The sequence below is a fragment of the Meleagris gallopavo genome, chromosome 9, assembly GCF_000146605.3.
Source record: "Meleagris gallopavo isolate NT-WF06-2002-E0010 breed Aviagen turkey brand Nicholas breeding stock chromosome 9, Turkey_5.1, whole genome shotgun sequence".
Taxonomy (NCBI): Eukaryota; Metazoa; Chordata; class Aves; order Galliformes; family Phasianidae; genus Meleagris; species Meleagris gallopavo.
The window spans coordinates 8,169,101-8,196,347 of record NC_015019.2 but is presented as its reverse complement, the minus strand read 5'-3'; the positions used below and the strand labels follow the sequence as shown (position 1 = coordinate 8,196,347).

At 36.5% G+C, this 27,247-nt stretch overlaps 1 long non-coding RNA gene across 4 annotated transcripts in view; it reads right to left on the bottom strand.

Moving 5' to 3' along the window:
* The window catches only part of LOC116216932, a 67,542-nt gene that overhangs the window by 28,019 nt on the left and 12,276 nt on the right, over window positions 1–27,247 (bottom strand). The window contains exon 3 of one of the 4 annotated variants that reach the window (XR_004160649.1): window positions 9,046–10,189. The exons of 2 other annotated variants lie outside the window; for them this stretch is intronic. This is a non-coding gene — a long non-coding RNA (uncharacterized LOC116216932). Of the gene's footprint in view, window positions 1–9,045; window positions 10,190–11,976; window positions 12,086–27,247 lie in introns of those variants that run through there. One more of the 4 variants, XR_004160651.1, reaches the window with a different exon arrangement.

Sequence of the window (27,247 nt, the reverse complement as noted above, 5' to 3'; positions counted from 1 at the left end):
AAAAAAGGCTCTGGACAGGAACTGACTGTAGTTCTCCACAAGGCTGGAACAACTGGGATGTCGATGGCCCACAGTGGAAGTTAAGGAGCAACTCAGAGCCTTCTACTGTGCCTTTCTACACAGAGTGAGGACTGGGGGCAGTTTCATTCTTTAGTGTAAAAACCAAGAAGTCCTTCAATGCTTTTGAGTTATCAAAAATATCAGGAAAAAAATATCTTATTTGACCAGTTAAAAATCCCCTTGCAACTACTATCCAGCATTTTCTTTTTCTTTCTGCATTTGATGGAGGCCATATGTGTCACTGCTGCAGCATTGCCCAGTTGTAGGAAACAGAGCAAAATAGATTTTACTACACAGGTATTATAGTTTTAGTCCTTAATAACAAAGATAGAGATGTAGAATCCCAATACTATTAAAGCATAAGCATCCTCTAGAGATTTAAGAGATGGGAACAGTTCTTCAGCTCGCAGGGCTCATGTGGCTCTGGCCATCAGAATGAGGCTGTGTTAGGAGAACACAGCTGGCAGTGCTGCCAGCACAGCCCATCGGTGGCTCCTTGCTCTTTTATGTCCTCTACAATATTTCCAGAGCTCACTTCTGCAAAGGCCCTCAGAGAAGGAAAGTAAGAATTGGTATTTTTTTAATTCTGTGCAACACTTAGAAATCCTTGACAGACTCAGTATTTACATGAGACTGAATCGTTCCCTTTCAGAATTACAAATAGAGCACCATTCCATATGGCACTTCTTCTCAAATGACTGTCCTGTAAATTACAACTGACAGAAGATGGAATCAGCAGCAGCAGCAGCACCAGCCCTGCCCAGGACATGAACTCCCACTTTGCACAGACCTGGCTGGTTAACTTGGCTAAGTCCGAGCTCCAAGTTCTCCCAATATCCCTCTCCTGTCCTCTTGGTGCCATTTTAGGAACTGCTTGGCTATTCATTGGGTCTCTACCATGTGTATGCAAAAGCCAAGAAATGTAAGCTTTGTGCAAATGAATGACATCACTGGCAGCAGCTGTACCAGTGTGACACTACTGCTTTAATCTCAGCAGCTCATCAGGTAGCAATGGTTTGAATACAACACTGTACCTTCCATCATCTCTGTACCAAAATATCACTTCTTTTCTGGGGTAGTCAGACACTAATATTCTCTTACATATTTATCGTACCACCTTGAACATTCTGAACATCCCTCTCATTAGATATATTGTTCTGACAATTAGTATGCCTGCAATCATTTAGCTTTCAATAATATGAAAACTTTTGAAGAATGACCGACTGAAATATGATGTTATTTCAATAATCGTAATTGCAAACCAGCCACCACTTCTCATAGAGGAGGGCACCAGTTCCAAACAACTCCTTTGTACTGCAGTGTAATGAAGCAGAACGCACTGCTGGGGTCGTCCCACTGCCATCTGAGGTGCATACGGGGAGGCAGGGCCTGCCCTGATTGCAATATTGTCGCTTTGACTGACAGACAATATGTCTACAATCAACTCATTTGAGAGCCATGTGTTGTGACAGTTCCTTGTCCGTCTCCAAACCACACAGTATCAAGGCAAATATCAGTGCCTGTTTACTATACTCTAATTCCATAGTTAAAAAAACCCTAAAAACGTGCGCATACAAAGAACAGCCGTACGGGCCAAGAGATGCCCCATTTTTCTGGGTGCATCTCTTCCTAATTATTAACTATCTTTTTAAATAAAGCCAGAATATGAGATAATAAAGCCTAGAAACATATTCACCAAACAAAAGTGCTCCCTGCAAACTTCACAGTTGCTATTCTAAGGCGAAGCAAATTTGAGTATGAATATTTGGAAAATTCTACTTTTGAGATCACAAGAAAAAAAAACACTTTGATATTATTCCACAAATTTCTAATGCACACAAATATATAGCTGACATCGAAACAATGTTTTTATTCTGACCTCACAGAGGCCTGCATAAGTGTAATTATTATGCAGCAATATATGACAGAGATATCTGTCATTAGTAGAATTTCTGGAATTTTGAACATACATTTCAATAGCCTAAGTGGACCTAGCTTGGCAATTTAGCTGACCCTGGAAAAGAGTGCCTTATGTTCATCTTGTGCAATCTGTCCACTAACAGATGCACACCATTCCGATGTAAAGAGGGGTGGAGGAGGAGGGGGGCAGCAGGAGAAGAGTCAGGCCCTTCAGCAAAGAGCCACAAGTTTCAGTAGACCAGCATGAAGGAGGCACAGCAATGCACAAATCCCAAGCAGGTTTCAAGGAAACCTGTGATAAACAAATTTCTATTTTTAAAGCGTTGCATTTACTTTATGTTAAATGATATGTAAACATAAAAAAAAAAAAAGTATCTGCGCTGTGTTTACGATGAAAGCACAAGATGGGAAGGGAATGCAATGAGACTCAGGCATTCAGGGACCTCTGCGACTGCAGCCAGCCTGTAAGAGTGGCAGTGGAACAGCTTTCCTCCAGCACTGGGGACCTGGGGCACCAGGAAGCACAGAACCCGCAGGTGGAGAGGTTCTCCAAGTGAGTGGACTGTGCAGGTGATACATTCAGATGTTGGAACTGCCTTGCCATAGCAACAGACACAACCTGTCATATTATTAACTCAACTTCCTTACTACTGCAGAAAACATGTATTGGAAGAGTTGTACTGCTTTTAAACTCTGTGCTGCCTACTGGTTTCTGTGTAATTCTCTCACCTGTGTTTACCCAGTTACTTCCAGAAATGTGTAATAGAAGAAAACACTTGTAATCAATTTTTTCTTAAAACGTTTCAAGTGCCACTTACCAGGATTATTGCAACATAAAAATATTCATCGTATCTGCCCACACCAAATGTTGATATAAATTATTAATTTAAAGCAAATGTGACAATTAAGCAGATTTATTAGCCTTAATATATCACAGAGTTACTAAATGACTTCTTTTTAAAAACTCATCTTCCTTTCTGCTCCACAATCAACACTTCTTGTCTTTTAGGTCCTGTATTTTATTTATTGATGAATATCATTTTCAGAATGAGCTACCCAAGTTAAATTTTATAGTGACAGCATATAATTAGCACACAAAGCACACACAGATAAGTTATTAGTATCACAACTGTAATCTCAGAGGAAGAAAACAGACTCTTTCAAACTGAGTTTTCAGTAAATAATTGACAGACAAAAACTGATCACTACAACTGCCTTTATTAGCAGTCTCAGCATACAGACCAGCAATTGACCAATTGCTCATACCTGGAAACTGCCTCCTGCCATAGGGCTGATGCCACAGATGGGAGAATTGTGGCCAAGCTCCTATTTCCCCTTCCAACCACACAACGCCAAACAGTAATTTTCAGGATTGTCCAGAGCTGAAACTGTTGGCTTTCGTGTTTCTAGAGATACAAGAGTCTCTATATATGAAATATCCATAGAAAATTTTTAAATCTACCATATTAAAATAAACAGATATAAAATACGGCTCACTGAACAATACTGGTGTTTACCAGAAACACTGCCATTCACCCATTCCTTTGGGTGTTCTTTATAAAAACCCACACTTTTTTTTTTTTTTGCTTTGCACATTATATGTTGCTCTGGGAGCTTTGATATTGTTTTCAGCTGAGCAAAAGGAAATGTCAGGGATAATTTTGATAAATGTTAGCTATCTCATACTTTCTGTTAACAAGTGCTTTGTGTGTCTAATAACATGCACCTGTGAAGCTGATTTTTTCTTCCTCTTGCGACCTCAAAAAACTTAGCAGGGACTCTACAGTAAGAAGACATTATGCCTACTGCTAGGTCAACAGCATTGCTGAAAAGACTTAATAATGCAGAGATAAAATAAGGCCTGCCAGCCCCCTGCCACCTGCAGTCCCCCACTGGCTGCATGCTTATTCCCAGCAATATTCTTGTTTTGTTTTCCAGGTGAGCACAAACACTGCCCACAGACACCGTGGTGAGGAACATGCCAAGACCCAGCTCTCAAGTAAGTGCATCTTGAGAGCAGCTTTTGGCGATCATGGCAAAACATTTCCATCCACACAAGCTCTTTAAACTATACCTCCACTGGATTTCAAAGGAAATATGCTCTCTTCAGAGCAACTAAATGACTACGATATCCAATATTTTCTTCTTTCCCACAAATCCTTACCAGGAGGTGACAAACCCTACAGCACACAAGCACACAAAGTAACCCATCCAATATTTTGCAGGCTGTACTAATTGTCCATTTTATTATTTCTTGTCACTAAATGCCACTGATAATAGCAACAGAGTATCAAAACACAAATCCTAAAGAATTCACTGTGGTTCCAATCTTTTTTAGTTTTCACTAACATGTTTTCTATCACATCCTACATTGTTCGCTCTCACGAGCCATCACCGTTGTTCCCCCTCCAGGCTTTTGAACTTTTCTGAAACAGATTGAGGAATTTTCCTAGGTCTATTTTTTGGGAAACGATCAGGGAATGCTAGCATGGTTTTTGGTTTTCATATCTACTTCTGCTGTTCATGGGTTAAAATATTAGAAATAACTGTCTCCTGATGCAAAGGTTACTGAAATGAAAATATATCAATTTATTTAAAAAAATCAAATTTTCTCCAAAACATCTATGGCTACCTTCATCACAAGTGAACAGCATCAGAGTTTTGATTTTTGAAAGGTGTTCCACTTTTCATAATGTAAAGGCACATGCATCTAGAAAAGGAGTAATGAGTATCTTTCAACCAGCTGACAAATACAAAAATAAGGGACTGTACACTGGCTAATAAGCATTAAAAATACAAACATATCCTGGTTTCCTGTAAAATGATTTTCTAAACTGGATTAGTAGAATACCAACTGACAAAATATTATTGACAACTTTCTAAACTTTAAAGCAGTTTCTTAAGAAAGTTAAATGTGTTTTCTATAAACATTCTCTCATACAGATCCTAACATTAAAATCCTTCCCAGATAAAAGTAAATATATTCTGCACTACATTAATCTGCACAGAAAATTGTAGTCTATCACCTAGGCGAGGATTCAATGCATTGTGAAGCCTGGCTGAATAGAAATCTGCTTTTTAAACAGAGTGGCTTTAAGTGAAATTTTATTCAATCTCTGCTTCTGGAATCCTCTAAGCAAGATCGTTTTATTTCAGGAATGCTCTTTTAGTCAATTATTTAAATTGTAAAGCTGTACAACAGGATATAGTCTTATAGTCTGGGGATTTGTGATGTACAGATGGGTCATTTATTTATGAAATTTTTGTGCTCTACTCCCATTACAATATTGATGTTCTTCTCTTTTGCTCCTGCTTCTGATTTAAGTAAAATGATAGCTACTGAACTGAATTAATTTACAGATTAGCCATTATAATGAAGTCTTATTTAACCATTAAGATAAGTCAAAAGAGGGGAAATGCACAAAAATCTGTCTGATAGAGTTCTTGGATGAGAACAGCTATTCAGCAGTCAAGAGCAAAACTTCACTGAAGTCTCTCCCACATGTCGGTTTAAACATCATGCTCCTAGGTTACTTTTTCTTATGAAGGAAATGTCAGTGTCATCTGCATCACTCACTCCCCATCTCCCCCAAGCAGGTGAAGCATAGTTTATAGCCTACCCTTACAGATGCATTTGATTTAGGTGCTGTAGTAAAGTGGAAGTGTCAAGGTGATTCATCTGTCTGCCACCGCTGACAGCTGTGTTACACAAAGTGCCTGTGTGGAGCACATTGATTGGGCTACGGAAGGAGGTATTCCAATATCAAAGGGAAGGCTTGCTTTGTCATTACAAGCACAGCACTGGCTTTCTCCCAGCCTAACAGAATGGTTTGCGTGAACATTTTGTTGGATATTCTGGGTATGCTTCCAGGCTTCCTGTTCCATGCCAAGGACCAAAAGCAAACTTGCTCATAAAAGAAACTGTGTTGCCATGACTAAATTAAAAGAAAGAAAATGCACTGGCATCATAAAAAAAATTAAAGAATACTTGAGCGCTAGGCCCTTGATCCTTCACATGTTTTAAAACAGTATCCACTACTAGCTACAAACATTTAATTTTGCTACAAATCCTGTAAAATACCTGTTTTTCTTTGAGGGTGTTCCTGAACCTTCTCAGTATTGTCCCATTTATTTATGGGAAAATAACACCCATTACCTATTTTGTGAATTGTCACAATTGTAGCAGACAGCTACTCTTACAAGGTTCTCATATTAGTAAAACATTTTCTAGATAATACTATTTTGTAATCTAATTCCACTCTTTTCAACCATGCGTGAGAAATGAACCTTGCTGGCCAAGTTGAATGATAGGCATGTATACATGTGTGTAGACTGAGGTGTCATTTGAAAAAGAATGAATTATTTGGAGAGTTAATGGGAGCATCCTTTGATGATACAGTGTCAACTAAAGCTATTTATCCATCATAATACCCACCTTTATGGATTAAAAATAGTTGTATATTCAAAAGTAATCTGAAATGCAGTGCCTCCGTTGTTGATGTGTCAGTAATTTATCTAAAATAGGTCATATCTTATCATAATATCCCCAAACTACTGGGAGTTCATTTAATAGCATGCTATGCTTCAGAAAAATATAATGTTCAATTACAGAAAATAAAGTTATATTCCAACTTTTCTTCGTGTCCTTGGTATTTTGAAAAAGATAAGAGACTTTACAATTGCAATATACGAACATTAAGGAATTTCGGAATGTGAAATTTTGCCTAACCAGTAGGAAAAAGAAATGCAAGGACAATTGATTTCTTCCTATAATAATAAAACAATGAGTGCTCTACTGCCTCTGAAGTAAAATTCAGCCCACTAAACAACAAAAGAGAACCTGCAGGGATATGTTTGACCAGCTTTGCAATACAAGTGCATAGAGAAATTTCCAATGATTCTAAAATAGTATTCTGCACTTCAAACAACTTTTAAACACAATCTTGACTTCTCTTCAACTTTTTTGTTCCTGAAAAGGATCTTAAAAACATAACAAAAATTGTATCATGTGGTGATGTGTGGTTCTCAGGAAGCTGGGAGCTGAGATCTCCTAAATTTGAATTAGGGCTCAACACTTGATGCCCACAGTATTAGGAAATCTGATTTCAGTATCCTACCCATAAAACCACACATCCTTTTCACCTAAGTTTAAATAAAGGAAGAAACATCAGCCTCAGACAGTGCAAATAAAAGCTGGGGCTTACTGTGAACCATGAAATCCTAATTACTGAGCTATGTGATGGAAACAGGATGAAACAAGGCAGTGTGCTAACAGTCTGACCAGTAGCTGAGAGATCCTAGGAGCCAACAAATGACTTCAGAACACTATTACAATTCTTAATTCTGAAGTGAGAGTTGAGATTTTCAATACTATCTCAATGCTTTGGTTTCTTTCTTGGGAAAAAAAAACTAAACAAACAAACAAACAACAAAAAAAAACAAAAAAACAAAACTTTCTAAAATGACTGAAGAGAAATGAAGGACAAGCAGATAGGACAGACCTTACAAGGTATGAGCATATAGAGTAGGAATGTCTAAGAATTTGCATGACTTCAGGAGCCAGTTTAAAGGTTTCTTCTGAATATGACATGAACTCACTGGGTATCAGTACATCAGCAACCTAACCCAGGTCTACTGAGTAAAAGCATCCGGAGTGACATTTCTTTAGATCTCTTTGCATCTCTAATATAACTGAAAAATTACTTTCAAGTTCAGAAAGTCCTCTCAACATTTACCATTAAAACAAATAGAAGAAAACCCCCACACAAATTTCTAAAGAAAGAACGTGAATGATGATTACTAAATTATAATGTTCCTTAGGTGGCAAAATCAAAGCTCACAAATTTGTCAAGTGTTACTTCCTTCAATGAATGTTAGATTCCATTTAAGCAATAAGAATACTCATCTCATTAAGCAGAATTTGCAACTTAATGCAAATAGCAATATATAATACAATGAAAGCTTCTCACGCTCTATGAGAAGCTGAGGCTGGCACTGCGTTTTTAGAATAGTGTTGGCACATGCCATGCTGAGGCAATGCACTCCTGGGGCAGGCTCACATCTGATACAGCCCTCCATCAGCCACCTCATGGAGTGAGCTTACACAAAGTGAAGCCATGGGGGATGTCAGAGCAGGATTTTGCTCTCTGCACGGGAAGGACCCTGCTACTGAGGGAACCTCCAGATGCAGAGACCTGAGCAATCAGTGAGCTCCACCACGCTGTTAGACAATAAAATCTCAGCACTGCAGTGAAACAGCACTTGATATGGTCTATTGGGGAACCTGAACAAGTTCATGGAAGAGAAATCAATCAAAGGTTATCAAAAAAAGGCAAAGTTCTGAGTCATGAAGTCTTGGAGTGGCAAACTGCTGACAGGTGGGAAAATAGCCTGGAGAAGTATCAGTCTGGGCTCGCTCGTCTCACTGTTTTCAGAAATACCCTACCATAACATGTCATTTACTTGCCAACAACAAACCTGAAACCTGTTCTGAAATGAGAAAATCTTGAGGTAAATTGGAAATTTAACTGATAAAGAATGACAACGACCAAATTATTATTATTCTCTCTGCGTGGCATGCATTGAGTGGAACTTTTCTCAGAATCTAAGTGCCTTTAATTCTAGCCTGTGGACAAATGTTCATTGTGATTAAGGACAGGAATATGATTCAAAGTGAAATTGTTAGAAGTGAAAAATCATGATACTTCATTGACATGGTATTAGTAAAATTAAAAATTTATCATGCAATGTACTTAAAGTCTTAAGCATATTTAAATTTGGCCATAAAATTTCAGCACAAACAGGCTCAAGAATAATTTCTCCATGATCAAAGAGAATGAGAATAATGGTTCAACAGCTGATTATAGATGTTTGTTAATTCTGTAACACTGTTACAGCATTTTACAGCATTGCTTTATGGAGGATGTGCTGTCGCTTGACATGTGGAATGGCAGACTGCACTCATATATACATTCATGAAAAGATGAAAAGAAAATTAAATTGTGATGTCTTGTTCAAAAACAAACTGCCATCCCAGATATCTTGCTACTGAATCCTCTGGCCAAAAAGAGTAATTCCAAATAAACAAAGTTTATTTACATAGAAATTAAGAACTGGTCAGAATACTGCTGGAAAATCTTCAAACTTTTCTTCAAACGTTGATTGTCTAAAAGAGCTCTTTGGTTCTGTTTCCCAATGGTTAGACTTACCATAATGTCTTATCATGAACCCAGAAGCAAAACCATAGTCATTTGGAATAAACATACCATCTTGTTTGTAGCCATTTTTATATTTAAATTGCTGAAATGAGACATATGCACCATATTCCTCTCAAAGATTGAAGACGCTTACATAGGTTTGTTTTTTTTCGAATTGTTATCAGTAGTTAAAATGCATAAATGAGACAGGAAATGCTTATTCAAGCATGAAAGAGGAAAAAAAAAAATTCCTCCATGTCTGTTTTCCACATTAAAATACCTTTGTCTGTTTCACATTTAAATGCAAGGAACTGCCAACATATGCCTTATATTCTCTCAGACCCCATCAGTACTGACTGCTGCAGACCATCTATGCCGACTACTGGATCTCTTTTCTAAGTGGAGCATTTAGGAGCCCAAATTCTGTAATGATCCAGAAAATGTCACATATCAGCACCGCAGTGCCAGATCAAACCACGCCAAACCTACACTTCCTCTTTCTTGCACATACATCAGACCAGTCTTTTTGAGGACAGATACGTGTTTTCTTGAATGTTTGCACTTTGCAGACTAAATCCTCAACACTCAGCAGAGCCAAAAACTGTTTCCTTTTGTTCAAACCAATATCAGAGGGACAATTTTGGTTTGATTAAAAACAATGAGAAACCTTTAGCCTTTAGATTTGAATCTTCATTAATTGTATAAATGAAAATCCCACTGAAGTTGGAATTATTTTGTCAGTACGTGGGCGGAACTGAAGTCAAAAGAATATTTTTATACAAAAAATTCTAACAAGGTAATAGTGCTTAAAACGATGTCACATTTTTCAGAATTAAAATACAGTGAATCTTCCAAAATCCCAGCATAAAAGGATCCAAGTCAAATACCACTGAGAGAATTTGCTCAGGAACAGCTTGGTTAACTAAATGCTATTATTACCAAGACAGATCCTGCTTTTTTTCTTAAATTATAAGAGTTAGCCTTGTAAAAACATCTTGATAGAAGGCGTCCTTCTGAAACAGAAAATCATGATTTCAGACTACAGTGTTTTAAAGGTAACTTAAAAATGAGCCTCTGACAATTTTTTTTTTTTTTTTGTAATGTATGAAATGAGTAAATAGAGCATCTCAAAGCATACTGGAGGAACATAAAACAAATTAACTGTAGGAAATATGAAAAACATTCCTTTTTGCTGTTTAAATATAGTGTGCAAAAATACATTTCATCCTCCTTCTGCATCTGTGTAATAGCACAATTAATATGTCTTCCATGTATTACTTCATGGAAGATAACACTTTCAAGAGAAATTAAATATGGATATAACCTTCTGGCACAAGATGTCCCTAAACTGCAGATTGCTCCAAGTGTCTCTGGGGAGAAAGGCAGGATGTCTGTGTGCCTGCTTTGTTCTCACTCAGTATTTCTAGACAAGCCCTACAGCCCAGCGCTGCAGCAAGAGCCTGGTGTGGCAGCATGGCAGTGGCCACGGACACCAGGCACTTACGTCCTCACCAAGGTGACACTGGAGCATTTCTGTGCTGTACTTCTGCTCTTGAGAGAGAGAAAAGACTGGGAGCAGCCCTTCGGAAAGGGACACAGATGTTTGTGTTTATTGCACCACCTGAGCTAATTAAAATTCTTACCTTTTTAAAAAAGAAAAAAGCTTCCCATGGGAATGAAAAGTGGCTTTAAAAAATTACAGATGGGACAATAAAAAAAGATTATTTTCAAAATAAATTATTTGGTCTAGCATTTTTGAGAAAAATCAAATACTATTACCCTGCTGTCCAATTTTTAAGTTTTCTTTCTTTGGGTTAGAACATAAGAAAACAGGTCTGTTAGATAAGCTTATCAACCTTGTCTGAGGTTGCACATTAGCTTTACAGCACTCATGAATAAAAGCTTCTTACTTAGCATTTAAGAGAGAAAAAACTGAAAGAAAGTAGCCTGTCCATTTTGAACACTTAGAAGTGATAATCTCTTGTCAGATAAACATTGCCTGGTATTACATGGTAGTATATGACAAGATTTTCATCTTTTTTAGTACAAAAGTATTTCCCAGCTGTCACTGAACTTTGCCTTATCCAGAGGGATTTCTAAGTGGGACTTACAAGAAGATTCCAGTCCACTTTAGCGATTTATAGATATACAAATTCATATTTCAGTTGGAGATGAACCTATCCTACACTTCTATCTCATTTTTTATTTTTAATAACTAAATTGTTTTTGTAGTGAAGTATTTAATGAATATAAATTGAGCAAAAAAAAATCTCCACTTATTTCAGTAAACTGATCTTTAAACAAAATTGCCAGATAAAAGGGAAAAAAAGCTTTAATCTGCGCTAGTTCTAGACTCAAATACTTCTGTAGAGATAAAAGATATCTGTTCACAGATAGGTTTCTGTGTTTACCTAACAGCTAACAAATATTTTCTAAAGATTTGAGAATTTTTCATGCCATCTTGATACAATTGAATAGAAGAACCATTTAGCCTAATGAGCATTAAGATTAAATCATTTACTCACAGATCAAAGGAGATTTTAATTATGTAAACGAGTTGTTCAGAAACACAAAATGTTCCATTAAGCTTCACAATTAATATATACAATATTTATGAGTTCAGATTTTTTTCCTTGTTAAAAATTGATTGTTACATCAAAAGTTTCCCTAGATGCACTGATTGAAGGAAAAATATTTTGAGCCATAAAAGTAGCAGGCATGCAAAAGATTTTACTGCCTTTTGCTTTTCTTTCTCCTCTTCTTTTTTTTTTCTTCTTTTTTTTTGTTGTTGTTGCTCTGAGCGTCTTGTCACCAGATGTTCATTATGTGGACAGAAATACTGAGTTCATGTAAGCAAGTACTCACTCACAGCCTGGTTATACCATACAGAATGCATGTCACTGGGACCTCTAAAGAGAAATAGTGCAAAATAAAGCACTTCTAAAAAAAAATCTTAACTTAAAGTCTCTTTGCTTATTACTCATTAGAATATAAAACATTAGAATGAATAACATGGTGCAAGCATGAAACTGAGCTTTGGCTCTCTGGTGTGTAGTGTATATTTTTCAGTAGAACAACCTTAGATAAAATGAAGCACAAAGCAACCTCTCCAACAAGGATGTCATCCTGTTCCCATATTCAGACATTACCTTTTGGTGGCACAGAAAAACCCACATGATAGTTCATTAAATCACTATTATTTTTAACAGGCAAGGTTAGAATAAATGCAAAGGTAAAAAATGACGGAAAGAACACTGATGAAATATGCAAGTTGGATTAGTTATAGAGTAATTTATTTCTACTAGAGGTTCTACTTAGGAAAGCAAATCAACAGAATGGATGTCTGTTGACACCAAATAATCCTGAAAAACAGGAAAACTGATTAAGAGGGAAGAAAAATCCATTTAAATTCTCAAGGCCAGAGGTATGTACAAGCAAAATTTTCTACAAGATTGTTTCCTACATTTAAAAGAACATAGAAACTACGTTTTAAAAAAAAAAAGGGATAATGGAATAATACTTCTATAGCTGTGCTGGGGCACAATTCAGCTCTCACTTATGGAGTGAGCTCCAATGGAGAGCAATAGATCACTGCAGTTTGTGATGTATCTGAGAACACAGACTGCTTTCAATATTTGTCAGAGTTAGCAGCTTAGTTATTCAGGCTGCTCAGAGGCACTGACAAATGTGTAAATTTGTACAGAATAGTAAATTACTGATATGATTCTATATTAGACTTACAAGAAATAAAATATTTAAATATTTTCCAAAATCTGTACCATTGTGCCAGTGAAAAATTCCAACACCTTCAACATGCTGCCTTTGCAGAGCAGCTGAAGCTTTTTTTTCTTCCTCCATATATTAGGAACTCAGCATACTTTGGCTCTTTCAGTCAAAATCATGATCTTATGAGTGATCTTATTTATTTGTGGTTTGTGTGCAACTTCAAGCTGAAGCCAGTGCTGTTCTAATTATAACAGAGTCAACAAAATGACAGAAATCTTCTGTCCTGGAAACTCATAAATAATTGAATGGAATTCAATAGTTTATATTCACTGCATTCCTGAGGCATCCACAAATGTATGGTCAGATTTTAGGTATTTTCCACATTTTTAACTTTCTATTGAATTATAATTCCATCCCAAAATGCAGTAATTTGCCTTGCTCCTAATGCTCCTGCTTTTGGATACAGATGGCTAGTGATTAAAAGTTGAATTCACTTTCCATCTATTCACTGTCTATCAAAATGTGTGAACGTAAATTATCCCAATCACTTTCATGCATGGCATATGAAAACTGATACATCTGAGTGTCTATTTTTCCTGTTGGAAGAAAAAAGGAACAACTGATAATACCTTCAGTAATTTCTCATTACTTAATTTTCCATCCACAGCACTTTCATTTTTCACTAAGCTCTCCCCTTCTTCAGAGAAATAAACAACCTGTCACAGCAGACAAAGCAGCAACTGCAGCACATTCCTTCTTTCCTGGTATGAGACATACAAAAGTCAGGGTGGAGGTAGCTGTGCAAATGTGCATTGTTGGGTATTTGTCACACAGAGCCAAATCTGTAAGTTACTGCTCGCGGATTCACACCTGCTGAGTACAGCTCCTCTCCAGAAGAGAGCAATGTGTGCCGCTAAGGAGGGCTGAAGCTGAGTGGATCTGGGCCATCAGGGGATGTGATGCTACGGGCTGGAGTTGGTCGAGCTGACGAAACTTTTCCCTGTGGACTTCAGCTGATAGTACCCGAGCCATGCTCCCTTTCAGCACACTTTGTAAAGCGAGGCACATACTCGTTATTCCATCGGTTTCACTTTGCCGGGCAGCACGTTACTTATAGACAAAATATGCATCTCCATCTTTTGCCATATGCTCAACAATTATAAACACACCGAGTCTGGTTAAGTCAAAGTAGTTAAGAATATAAGTTAGGTGGAAAAAGGTAGGAAAAAAAGGAAGGTTTTGAACTGTTTTGGAAACATTTCAGTGATCTGAATTTCTATGCGAGAAAGCAGCAGAAAGGGGAAGGTCAGGTGGACAAGATTCCAGCAGGCCTCTCAATTGCCTTAGGGCTGCCTAATGTACCGGAGAGACAGGACAAAATATGCCATCAGTGCTGCCTCATGGACTAGGTACGTCGCCTTCGAAGTGCTGATATTCAAAACATGCCTTATGCAGTACTTCTCCAGTTCACAAAGAATTAAAAGGAAGCAGTTTGCGAAGTTAAGATTTTTTCCTTTAATATTAGATAAAAAGCAGAACCAGTCCTTCATTTAAATACATAATTTTATGTTTTTTTTTTTTTCTTTGGGGGGGGGAGGGAGAAGCAGATCCCTTGTTTTTAGAGGTATGTTTAAGCTATAGTAACGTGCACTGCAAATGTAAATGCAAAAAAGAGCACTGATGATACAGATATTTCTACAAAGTCATGCCTTTCTCAACTCAAGAAATCACCTGAAAAATGAAGCCAAATATCAATATTTCACAGCTTATCAATATGACCAGCATTATTCAGAAATATGAAGAGATTCAAGTACCACCATCAGACAGCAAAAGGTGCAGTGTGCTGTTCATTCAGTTCGAGCACCTCACTCCTGCCTGCACGTCTCTGCAACAGTGAACAGCAGCAGGGAATGCTGCCCTGGGAACACACTGGCCCGCTTGCATCCTGCACACCTCTCAGACACAGGCCGCACTCACAGACCTGCCAGCAGCCCCCATCCTGAACAAAGTCTGTCACAGCCATCTTTCTCACAGCCCAGAAATTAATTTCCTATTTTTAACATTTATCATTTACACAGTCCACCTTGCTTGGTTGACAGAAGTAAGAGATCAGAGCAAGAAACATGATTGTGCCTCTCTTGCTCCAGTGCAAGATTATTTTATGCAATATGTTCTTTAGAGCTTTTCTCTGTCCACTCTCAAATGATTCCAAAAAAAGACAATCACTTATATTGGAAAATAATCCATAGTTCAGCAGCTGCCAATCACAAATAACGGTTTAATATTTTCCTAAATCTTAGCTATTAGTTCTGACAAAATTCTCTGCCATCTCAGACGTTTGCTCATTTTCTCATGTACACACTCTCCTTATATTGTCACTGTATGCGATGCTATGCAAACCATGTCTTTGGTTTTAGTGCACTTTGTAATGAAACTTTACTTTCTTCTTGGGGGAGCAAACACAAGCAGGGGGATAAGGAACAGAATAATGTATAAAATGATATGTAAAATATTCAAAATGTTTTCTGTAATTCAAAGTCCTTTTGTAACAAGGATACTATTAAAAAATTAAAAATACATCAAAAGAGAAAGAATACCAAGTCTGCATCTGAGGCAAATTTAAGTAGTCAGGCTCATCATTAACTCACGGACAGAAGCTTGAGCACGAAATAAAACTCATTTTACCCACTTATTCAGAAATACAAAGAGATTCAAGAAGTACCATCAGACAGCCACCTCGTATGGGGGAAATAAAAGCAACGTAGCTGAAGAGAGAAAAGGAGGTAAGGCTATAGTGGGGTTTTCAAACAAACAGAAAGGGAACTCGTTAAAAACCTGCTGGTTTATGGAATGAAAGAAGTCTTCCACTTTCTATGCTGCTGCTTTCAAACGAATTAACAGAGTAATGAGAATATTTCTATGTCATTTGCTGCTCCCTAGTGGAGACAAAACATAATTTCAGAGTTGAAGTTACATGTAAATGCTAGGCTATAAGTAACGAAAACTGAGTTGCCGAGAGGAAAACTTTCATTCCAGCATTATGCACTAAGGAACAAAATGAAAACTTAAGTAAGCGTGGGAGCATATACTTACCTATAACTATTTGGCTATTTAACCTTATACTAGTTAACTGTTACAGTAACTGTTCAGGGTATTTAGACATGTCAAGTAATGATTTAATCTGAAAAAAAAATCACCTTTCTACCTCACGTTGCAAATGTACAGGTAGAGTTATTTGCTCTCACCACAGCAGAGAGCAGTGCTTAAGAAACAGATGCCAGGTGACAATAATGTAACATCCTTATATCTACTGCAAAAAAAAATAATCACATATACCTATGAAAATACACTGCTTGTTTCCTTTCTATATTTGCAACTGGAAAAAGATAAGTACTAGAAGTAGTTTACTTGTATTTCATTTCTGTGGTTTGTGTCTGATTCCATGATGGCCAGTGGCACAATCTTACACTCAGGAGTGACACTGGATCTGAATGACTAGTGTGGCACAGCATGCTTTTCAGGAACACAGATGAAGCAAGTTTTGTACCCAGATGTCTGCTGATGTCCTTTTACCAATTTATTATTAATTTCTAAACTAAAAGCTTCAAATCAATGAGATTAAGAACCCAAATGCAATTGCTTCTTTTTGTACTCTTAGAGAGCTCTGTTGTTGGATAATCTGGAATTGAAATAAACATTGTTACACCTGTGACAACCAGCCACCACGAAGGAAACCAACAACCTGTATATAAAGGACATTAAAAGAGCTGATAACACAGTGCTTGTCTATTCATTTTTAAAACTACCCATTTGAAAACCTGAAGAATGAAAAAAAGACAACAAATGGGATGCTTTCTTCAAAATACATTAATATGTTTTCTTCTATTCAGAAAATAAAAGCACACAAAGAAAGCAACACTGATGGAACAGAGAGAAAGCTTACTTCACCTGCAAATGACAAAAAAAAGCTAGGGGTGCCCAGAAGCATATTTAAAAATGGAATTTAAAAATATGAAAAACTGCAAAAATTAACTGATCACTCTGTTCAGTCCTCCTACCTCAATACAATCAGCCAATTCAGACATTTACTAAGATTTCATACTTAAATAGAAATGGCTCACAGTAGACAAATCCCAATCTGGGAACTAACTGAAAGATCAACTGATGTCACCCACAGGCAAGAGAGATCACAAGCAGTGCATCAGTCAATTGCTGCATCTCTTAGTGCAGCATATAAACAAGAGTAAACGAGTTGTTTTCTGTTAGCACTGAAAAGGCTTGAGCTGAAATATCAAATCCAGTTTAAGCACAAAGTAAAGGAGAGAAAACAGAATCTGCATACAATTTAGGGACTGGATTCATAAGAGGGATTGGAAAGGACAGAGACAATTAAAGCAGATGTCAGACTCATAACTGTTTTCTTCCTCTTCCTTTCCTCCAGACCACCAACTTCATTCAACCATTTGCTTACAGCCCATTTTCCCTGCTGTTGTGTGAAGGCGACTGGAACCCTACAGCTGTGTGGGACACAGTTCAACTTGTGTTCCCTCTGATTTGTGGCTGATTCAGGGAGAGCAGTAAAGTGTTTCATAGACTTGAGAGACTTGCTTTGCACGTTCCATTTATTTAGTACCATTTGCAGGGAGGGCTCAGAATGTGTTGTGCCTGTGGGAGCTTTAGGAGCCCTTTCCTGAAGCATAGATATAGTCTCAGTTATCTAATCTCCCCCCACACCTCCCGGAAACAGACAAGTCTTTCAGTGACTCTGTGCATTAAAATTATTTTCAAGCATTTGGAATTCCAATGGCTATTCCATTCTATACATCAGACCTCTGCAAAGATCAGTTTCTTGAATATAAATGAAAAGTTCTTAATGAAATCACTGAGAGTGATGCTTGCGTATCAAAAATGAGGATTTGGCTCCTGGTATACTGCTTCAGATGATGAAATACACTTTAAAATCTAGACATTTAATAACCCTAAAAGCCTATAGTGCAATATGAAAAATCACAGTACAAGAGGAGGAAACTTTTTTGCTTAACCTGCACAACTTCATAAATGTGAATATTCCTGTACTAGGGTAGAGGCTTTCTGTTTGTTTGTTATTGTTCCTTCCATGAAATTAATTCCCTAATTTCCTTGAGTGCAGAGATGGAGTTGTTTGCTTTTGCTAATCACAAAGAAAAAAAGCAATAAATTATATACATGCATTTACAATCTCCTCATGCAATTGATATAGCATGTAAGCTTCCAGCTAATTCTTCCATTAAAATCCCATGAGGTGGTTTGGCAATACTGATATCATATATTTTGTATAAACTTCGCTTTTGGTGGGAAAATCAAAGCGTCTCATTGTAAAATGGCAAGTCCCTACACATCATCTGAACTGCAAGAAGACTCATAGACTGCCACCAAATACACACTGACTCACTACTGCATTACATTTCATGGGATGGCTCTTAACAATTTCTCCTATCTGAAATGGTATTTAGACCCCCTGATTTTCAGATGACTTCTAACTTAAATAACAGAAAATTTACAGGGAAAAAGGACTGGAAAATTTTGGAATTAACACACAAGACAGCTCAGAACTGTTAATTTAGGAGTATGACAGTCCAATAGATGCTTGGCAACTGAACTGCCAGAAGAATGGGGAGGCTTAGTCCTTTTCAAGTCCCACTCACAATTATCCCAAATGCATTCACCATCTCCAGTCTTCAAAGCTTATTTTAAAGCTTACTGCATTGAACAAAAAGGTCATTAAGGCAATGACTGTAGAAGGAACTGTAAAATTTAGAATTGCTCCTCATGCTTTCTTACAGTAAGGGTCAAGCAAAAGGACAAGCATATCATTTTGTGTTCTCCACTCTTCTGCTTGCCACTACTAGAAAAAGTAAGCATAATGTATTTACTAAAAATTTGCAAACAAACATTCTCTCACTTCACATTCATACAAAGCAGCTCTGCAGACCTGTGTAGACACATACCTTCAGGTAAGACTGCCCACCTACTTTCCCGGACTCAAAAATTTTAGACTGTTGCCCCATGTAGTCACACAGAACTCTTATTTAATAAAAACATGCATTTTGTTCATTGTTCTGTAGTTTTGTTTTTAAACTGGCATTTTAAGTAATTACTACACTGCTGTGCAGAGCAAGTTCATGAACAACAAACTAAGCTTACTGTGAACATGGATAAATAAAACTTATTCCAAAATTCAATTAAACCAAAAAAATTCTACGATCATGAAAATGAGAAAGAGATTAAAAACTATACAGAAAGAACAGAGCCGTGTCAAACTTGAAAGAAAAAAAAAAAAGCCAGAAAGTATTAAAGCATTCCAAGCCAGTATTAAAACTGTTTTCTAGGTGTTCCCCACATACAATTTTGATTTGAAAAATCAACAATCAGATGGAAAAAAAGTTGCCATTTTCATTTCCCTTCCTATAAGTAATCTACTAAATATAGGCCATAGTTTATGGTTTCTGCAGACGGTTTTGATGCTCTGTGCCACATTTCTGCCTCCCAGAACCTGCCTGCACTAAGTTCTATCAATAACAATAATATTACCTACTGCTGGTATACTATCCAGGTTACTATTAATTACTAATTTGCTATATAGATCTAGTGCTTTCTCTTTGATATTTTCAACATCTAAATGATTTATCTACTTCACAAACAAACAAAAAAACAGAACACTGCTTTGAAACAGCACACAGACTTGGAATATCATCATCTTCTTTTTCCCTCTAAAACAGGGAAAGAAGTGACGGGCATTTTTCTGTTTGGGTCAAATACATAATAATAAATATAATAACAAAGAGCAGAGTATTTTGTGATCACCACGGAAACATCAATATTAGGCACAGAATGGTACCAGAGAGACAACACAGCCCATCCCTGCTGAAGAAACTCTCATATGACACTCCGTGGTGTTTTCTTTAATAATGTTACCTATATTCCATTCAATACTCAAACAGGAATAAAGCAGAACATTCATTTTCTGTTCTTGTTCCCTTCCTGGAGAACAGAAAAGGTAACCTGCAAATGATTTCTGTGTATCAAAGTACTTAATGTAGAATTGCATATTCCCTGTATTTCAAGGCTCTTGCTTCCTGAATAAGTAGTATTTCGTAGTATTTAAGCAGATACAAATGCATCTCAAGGACAAAAATCCCTCTATGGGAATAACACTAACCAACTGCATATCTATGCAGTCTTTATGCAGAAGCGTATGTAAGTGCCTTTAATGACTGTCATTAACTTCAAAATATATTTCTGCAAAGCTGAGTCTTTAAAAAAAATAAAAAAACTATTTTGAAAACCAGATAATTATGTAAATGCATTTTGAAATAAAGCATAAAGAAACTGAACATATTACTCCTCACTCTTTGCAGGTTAAACTAAGCTGGCAATAAGAAAGGAGTGATTTCTCCTTTATTCTGGAGCTACCTCCTGGATGGAACAAAGAGGTGCACTCAGGTCCCGGAGCTGCACTCAGCCCAGCAAGTCACACCTCCAGAACCAGCAGCTGGCTTCCTGCTTCTCTCCAGATGGCATTCTCTGCAGCACGTATTATTTGTGCTTTACATATAAACAGACACTTGCTTTAATTGCTTTGTTCTTGCTTGGATAGCTTGTTCTTTATGCACAATGTCTTAATGAAAAATGGAAGTTAAATCCCAAATCTTGAACATTAATATTTCCCCTTCAGTTCATGATCTTACTGAATTAAAAATTGGCAGATATGAGTTTACAGAATATATCCAAATACTAGTGTTATTTTTATTACAACATATTGGAAAATTTAAGATCAACTTGTACAGTCACTCTTCACAGGAAGGCATGGAATTGGATGCAGATGGAATATCATTTCCGTTGATTTTTTTTCTACAGTTTTAGTAGTTGTTTCGTAAGTATTTGGATTTAAATTTACAATGTAATTTTGTAGGGTGATATGATAAAGTAGAATATGGTGGATCTAGTATACTTTTTTTTTTTAACCAGTGACTTATTTCATGCATACTTATATATTAAAAAAAAACCAAACATTTTACAACAGAAAATTTCTTTTAGTTAATACTTAGCAGCATATTAACTCCCATTAGCAAATAAAACAGAGATTTCTATAACTATATTGAATATATCTTAAAAGAATCGACACCCGAATTGCTCTAATGTAATGATGACCAACTGGATAATAAGCAACTGAACTAGTAGATCAATTAAACTCTTAAGAAAATGTGTGGCCTCTGTCACAGTGGATGCTCTAAGAAAGATTCTACAAGAGCCTTCCACAGGAAGGGGATGATTTACATTTTAAAAAACTCTTGACTGAAATAAACAGGTAAGAAAAAAAAATCAGAAAGCAAACGTTTAACTACTTAAAGAGAAGTAGGAGTATTTTATAGGAATCATAAAATTCCCTTTTGACCTACAGGATCCAAAAGTCATATTTACCAGGAAAAGCGCTGTTTGTTTTTTTAACCCCCCCCTCTCCTAACAAGTAATAAATATTCTCAGTAAACTCAAGGTATGTTTGGAATGAGAACATTTAGAATCCTTTGTACCTTCACTAAAGCCTACACCTGTACACCAGAACTTGGTGTTAAGTAGCTGGACCAAACAGATCTATCAGTGTTTTATTTATTTTATGTATTGCAAGCATATAGGCCGCAGTTTATCACAGTGACGGCTAAATCTATCATCCCCTACCTGCAGCTATAATAGGAGTGCTCTCAAATCAACAAGTCTTTCCTTCAGAGTAACTGAACTGTAAATTGTCCTTGACCAGTCAGACAAACAAAAACAACCTTCCCTGTTAATCTGCTGAAGACAAACAGTTCACTGTCTTTCATTCTCAGAAGAAGGATGTCAGTGGCAATGGTGTTTTATATGTCACATCCTTCACACAATGCTATTCTGCTTTCTGGTTCAAAAGCTTAGTGAGATATTAAGAAATATAGGCAAATTGACCTCTATAAAGGTAAATAATCATTCTGCTTTTAGGAACATGGTATTTTTTTTTTTTTTAAACTAAAAATGAAATTTTCCAGATAGACAGGCTGTATTACGACAAAACAAGATTTTTCTACTTGGAAAACTCACATTAACATGAGTATGACAATGTAAGTATCAACACAGGAAAATGTTCATTCCTGTGCAGTATCAGGAAATTAACAAATCCTTAAGATACGGTCACAGAATAATCTGGGATGATCCATACGCACCACTGATGGAACTTTACGGATCAGATACACTTCTCATGAAATTACTGGAAAGCATTTTTATTTAGGCTATTTCATGCGATCTTCACAGCAACTGAAAGCAGATATTTTATATCTTCTCATCACTTTCCGTAACTGATTTTTAAGGTATTTTACCAAAAAGCATTTCTGAAAGGCTCCATTAAAGAAATGCTGACACATTATGTTAGGGTATGTTACAGTATCTTGGGTTCCATCAGTCACATTTCATTACTTTTACATAACGTGGCTCTATTGATGCAACCTGATGTGACATGTCACACTGCAGTGTCAGCTACAAACTTGGACTGAAAAGTTTGTCCTCACAACCACTGTCTCTACATGAAACACATAACAAATTATTAGACATATCCCTTTATTGCCTCAAATAAATAATTTAAATTAAGACTTTACCATCATGTACATATGTTAACACTAAATAATTCCCTGCTGCATTAGCACAGTGAGAATAGGTAGTAGTTAGAGTATTTTATAACTGGCACATCTTTATTCAGAACATCTAGAGGTTCCTGGGTCAACAGCTTCCTATTTATTCAAATTTATATTGACTAGCTTCGGAAGGCAAAGCTGACAAAATGATTAATTAGACTTTGTAACTCATTGGCAGCCTGCAGTTTAATAGAATTAGTAGAGCTTAAGTTCATCTTTAAATACCATGACGGCTTTAATTTTAAAAACGTCAAATTGCATTTTTCAGTCAGTGCAAAATACAAGATGACTTATTCAAAACTTTCAGAAAACCAAAAAAGACTAAACAGGCACCATATTTTATGTAGGGTTTTTATGATGATGTTCCAGAGAAGTGATACACTTTTTAATTCATATAATGAAGCAGTACACCCTGTACAGACAGTAAGTTGACTGAGTACAAAAGTGCTTGAGTATGGGCATCCAGGCATTTTTGTGATCCTTTAAAATTATTAAAATTTGACAAACACACCAAAAACGTTGAATAAATAGTGTCAGAGAAAAAATTGAAACAAGTAGAAATTATACATTTTTGTCCAACAGAGCCAAAGTGATTTTAGCAGCAAAGCCTGAGTCCATCAGTACAGAATGCAGATCTGTAGCATCCGTGCATCTTCCAGCATCTTGTCAGGTAAGCATGCAACTCATTCATTTTTATCATCTTAACTGGTACAAACTGTTTGGTGTAACTAGGTAGCTAAATGTTCGGCTGGGGATGTGCTCATTCATTCTGTGAGCCACTCTAACACCACACCAGCCTTAATTCCTCTTAGGGGAAACATCTCTTGTTTACATCCTGACCTTCACATATTCTTTCAAGAGTGAACGCATCGAAGTATGTGACTGCAGAATTGATGCGAACACTAAAACTTCTCATAGATACTCCACTCCTTATGTTTGGGTATTTCCCAAAGAGCTACAAAGATGTCACAGAGATGACCTACAGACATCATCCAATCTTTATGCTAGCTCTACACCTAAGTGTTGAATTTATTATTAATTGATTTTCTTCATCCATTTACTCTTTCAGGTATTTTGGCTTGGACAACACTTGATAAAGTAATAACACTTTAAAGGGAGACACTACTAGATAAAAAGCACAATAAATCTTACTTTGGCAGCAAGATATAACTGCCTACAATGCAAAAACAATAACTTAATCTGCAAATGACTTCTTTTCCCCCTTTTTTTTTTGTAAAATCTAAGCAACCACTAACAGAAGTCTCAGTACAAAAGAGGCTCCTGTCATTCAGAATGGAGAACATGTTTTAGAGGGTGGGTGAATAGATACTACCCCTCTTCTCAAAAACCGAAATTGGCAGCATGTTCAATCCACAGAATTTAAAGTCATCTGGGCTTTTATTATACAAGCTACAGAGTTGAGATGCGCACTCAGAAGAAGAGAGCAATTACGTAGCCCTTTCAATTGGAAATACTCAAAGAGTTTGCTGCATAAATACTAGTGACATGCTACTCTCCCTGCTGTTTGTTATAACAAATAAGCAGAAGAAAAAGGGATAAAAGAATTCAGATTGATTCATTATCTAGAACTGCAAAACACTAAGTTGTGGATAATGGTTGGCACCAAAGAAACAAATAATGCTTGCAGAGTGGTCAGAGAATAAACGGCTCTAGAAGAGTGGTTTCCTTTGTCCAAAAATGAGAAAGTATCTGATTTATTCTGTGAGATTTATCGAGCCAAATTCATTTTCTTTCAATTTTATTTGCTTTCTTTTATTTATTAGTTCTTAGTAGGAGTGCATTTGGGATACGATTGGAATTAGATTTATTCCTCCAAAAGCAAAAGCCTAATTGCCCATGCCCATGGTAGTACTGAAAAAGCAAGAAAACAATAACAACAAAACAACACAACAACAGCTATGCCCTCCTGTAATTCTGAGCTGGGTTGAAGTAGTACATCCCCTGGCAAAGAAGTTCAGCTTAAATGGGATGAACTAGAGAGCAGGGAAGAAATGCCCTAGACCAGCTGTAACTACCAGCAGGACTTAACACCACGGTGCCAGACGACTACACCATGCTGCAAAAAAGGAAATAGTGCGTGAAGATCTTCAAAATCCAAGGGGAAGAAGAGAGGATTGAGATGCCCACTGCCTGCTTTTTTTTTTTTTAAATACGATTAACAGACATTAGCAAAGTCAGGATATGTCATTTCACTCCAAACAGTAATTCAATGAGAGAAGGAGGTGGCAAACAGCAAGAACTTCATTCATTCTAATGCAACAAAACACAGCAAGACCAGAGGAGAATGAGAAAAAGGATAAACTAAGAAAGATATCGGACCTAATGCTAGAGCATGACATCAAAAAAACCTCCAGAAGCAACTGAGCAGTACTAAAGAGATTGCACTAGTATACCCAGATAGAGAATCCATATACAATTTTTGACTTGTTTTTATTCTCTTTGGAAAACTTAAGTTTGAGAAACATACTACTGAGCCAACATGTACCTTTTTTTTTTCCATATACTAATTCTACGTACCTCAAAATTAACTCACGGCTACTTATTTTTGATCTATCTTTAGAAGTTACCAGATGCTTTAACAAAACAGATCTACAGCATACAGAAGGGGCTGGAATTCTAATTCAGCACACTGATGTACCAGCATTAAGACAAGAGCTAAGCACTTTGAGCATGTTTCTATTATATCAACCTGAAAATAGAGAATAACACTTCTCCCCTGTCCCCCAATACTTATTCAGAATCTCTAGGCAAAAATTAGAAAGCCCTTCATAATATAATGTACTGCACTTTTTTTCCCAGCCTTTTTTTAAAAAACTTTTTAAAAATTGTATAGTTTCTGCCTGACTTGACAACAAATTAAGTATACAAAAAATGCAGTTTTTCGTATTTCCCAAAATTTACATCTCAATACAAATGACATTCTTGTCAGTTTTTGCAGCAGTGAGCAGTGCCCAAGATAGTGAGAACACTCCAAAGCATGTAACACAATCTCAGTTTTATAATAGTATAGTACCATTCTGATAAACTGCAACACTGACCTCGCTGTATTTCAGATACTTTGAATAAAACAAAACACAAACCCTCACACAAAACAGCTCCTATATAAACATAAATATATCCATAACACAAACACACTTCAAAGAAATCAAAGAGGCAGAAAAATATCAAGCTACTGTAACATATATATATATATATATATATATATGTATGTCAAAAATCCAGGGAACAAGGTACACATTCAGACCATAATGTCTAACCAAAAGCTAACCCAGCATCTAGGGATGTATCTGGTAGTTGTATGTGTCAGTATGTGTGATTCTATAAAGCAGCAGAAAGGCTATTTCAAATAGAAAGTTACACATTAATTCTTGAGAATTGCGGCAGTGCAGTTCTGCACAATCCGTACTTTTTCTCAATTATGAGAACCAAAGTTCTCTGCAGACATTTAGAATACTGAGGAAAAGACCCATTTTGATATACTGATAGAAAAGAAATCGAAAACCCAGAGAGCTGCAGTTTCAGAGACAACGCATTTTCTCCATATCTAATGAAATTCATAACTCATTTCAGGAACTGCAAAGCATATTCTGTCCAGACAGAATGGAAGTAGTATTTGGGATAGGTCACCTATGGGTAACAGATAAAGGTCAAGGTGTCTGGGTAGCCCATTCTCAATAAGCAACAGTGATGCATGTAAGGAAGTAATACTAAATTTGATCCAGCAGATATTCACAGGTTGGCTTTTGATCATGAACCTAGTTAACAGGAAGCAGGGGAAATAAAGGAGCACAGGTGAGCTTTGCATTTTAGTAGTGAAATATTTGTGTATCTTTTTTAATAGAAAATGCCAATAGACAGGTCATGTGGCTCTTCAGGAAGAGGTGATTTTCCACTTAAATGCATACACATATTAACTTGGGTAGTACATGCAAATGAAGATGGCAATCTACAAGGAACTTAAAGTACACATAATGAAGGAGATTCAAAAGAGTCAATTCAGCATATATGGTATACACGACTGATCATAGAACGATAATGAATAACAATATCCTTTTGATGTTAATTAGTTGCACTTGATAAGGCAATGCTAAGTGGGTTTACTATATTCAAGTAAGAAAAACCTCAATAAAGCCTTCAGAATACTGAAACCAATCAGGATTTTAAAAGCAACAAAACTATAACACTGCCAAGAAACTCCTAATTCACTGGATTATCTTAACACCAAAGTAAGAGAAATGACTTAATTTAAAAAAAAAAAGCAAAAAACATCCAAGGCTTTTTGTTTTTTCAACTATAGGAAATCAAAGGACAAGTTTCGTGCACTAAATTCAAATGATGAATTCAACTGTAAACACCACAGAAATTCCTCTAAATAAAATATAGACGTATGTAGTACTAAAGACTGAAGGATCAGAAGTGTTTAAAAAGTGAATTAATGAGCTTTTTGTTTTTTTTTTATAACATTCTTACATTCTCTCTCAAATCTCCTCCCATCTGAGTGTATATGTCATACGACAAGAACAGCATGGATTAGGTAAGGTAAGGAGTAGAAATGTTTTTTCTCCTCTCACCAGCATAATGTCTTTTTTTACTGAGAGACTACAAATAGTTGTGTTGTTTTTTTTTTTA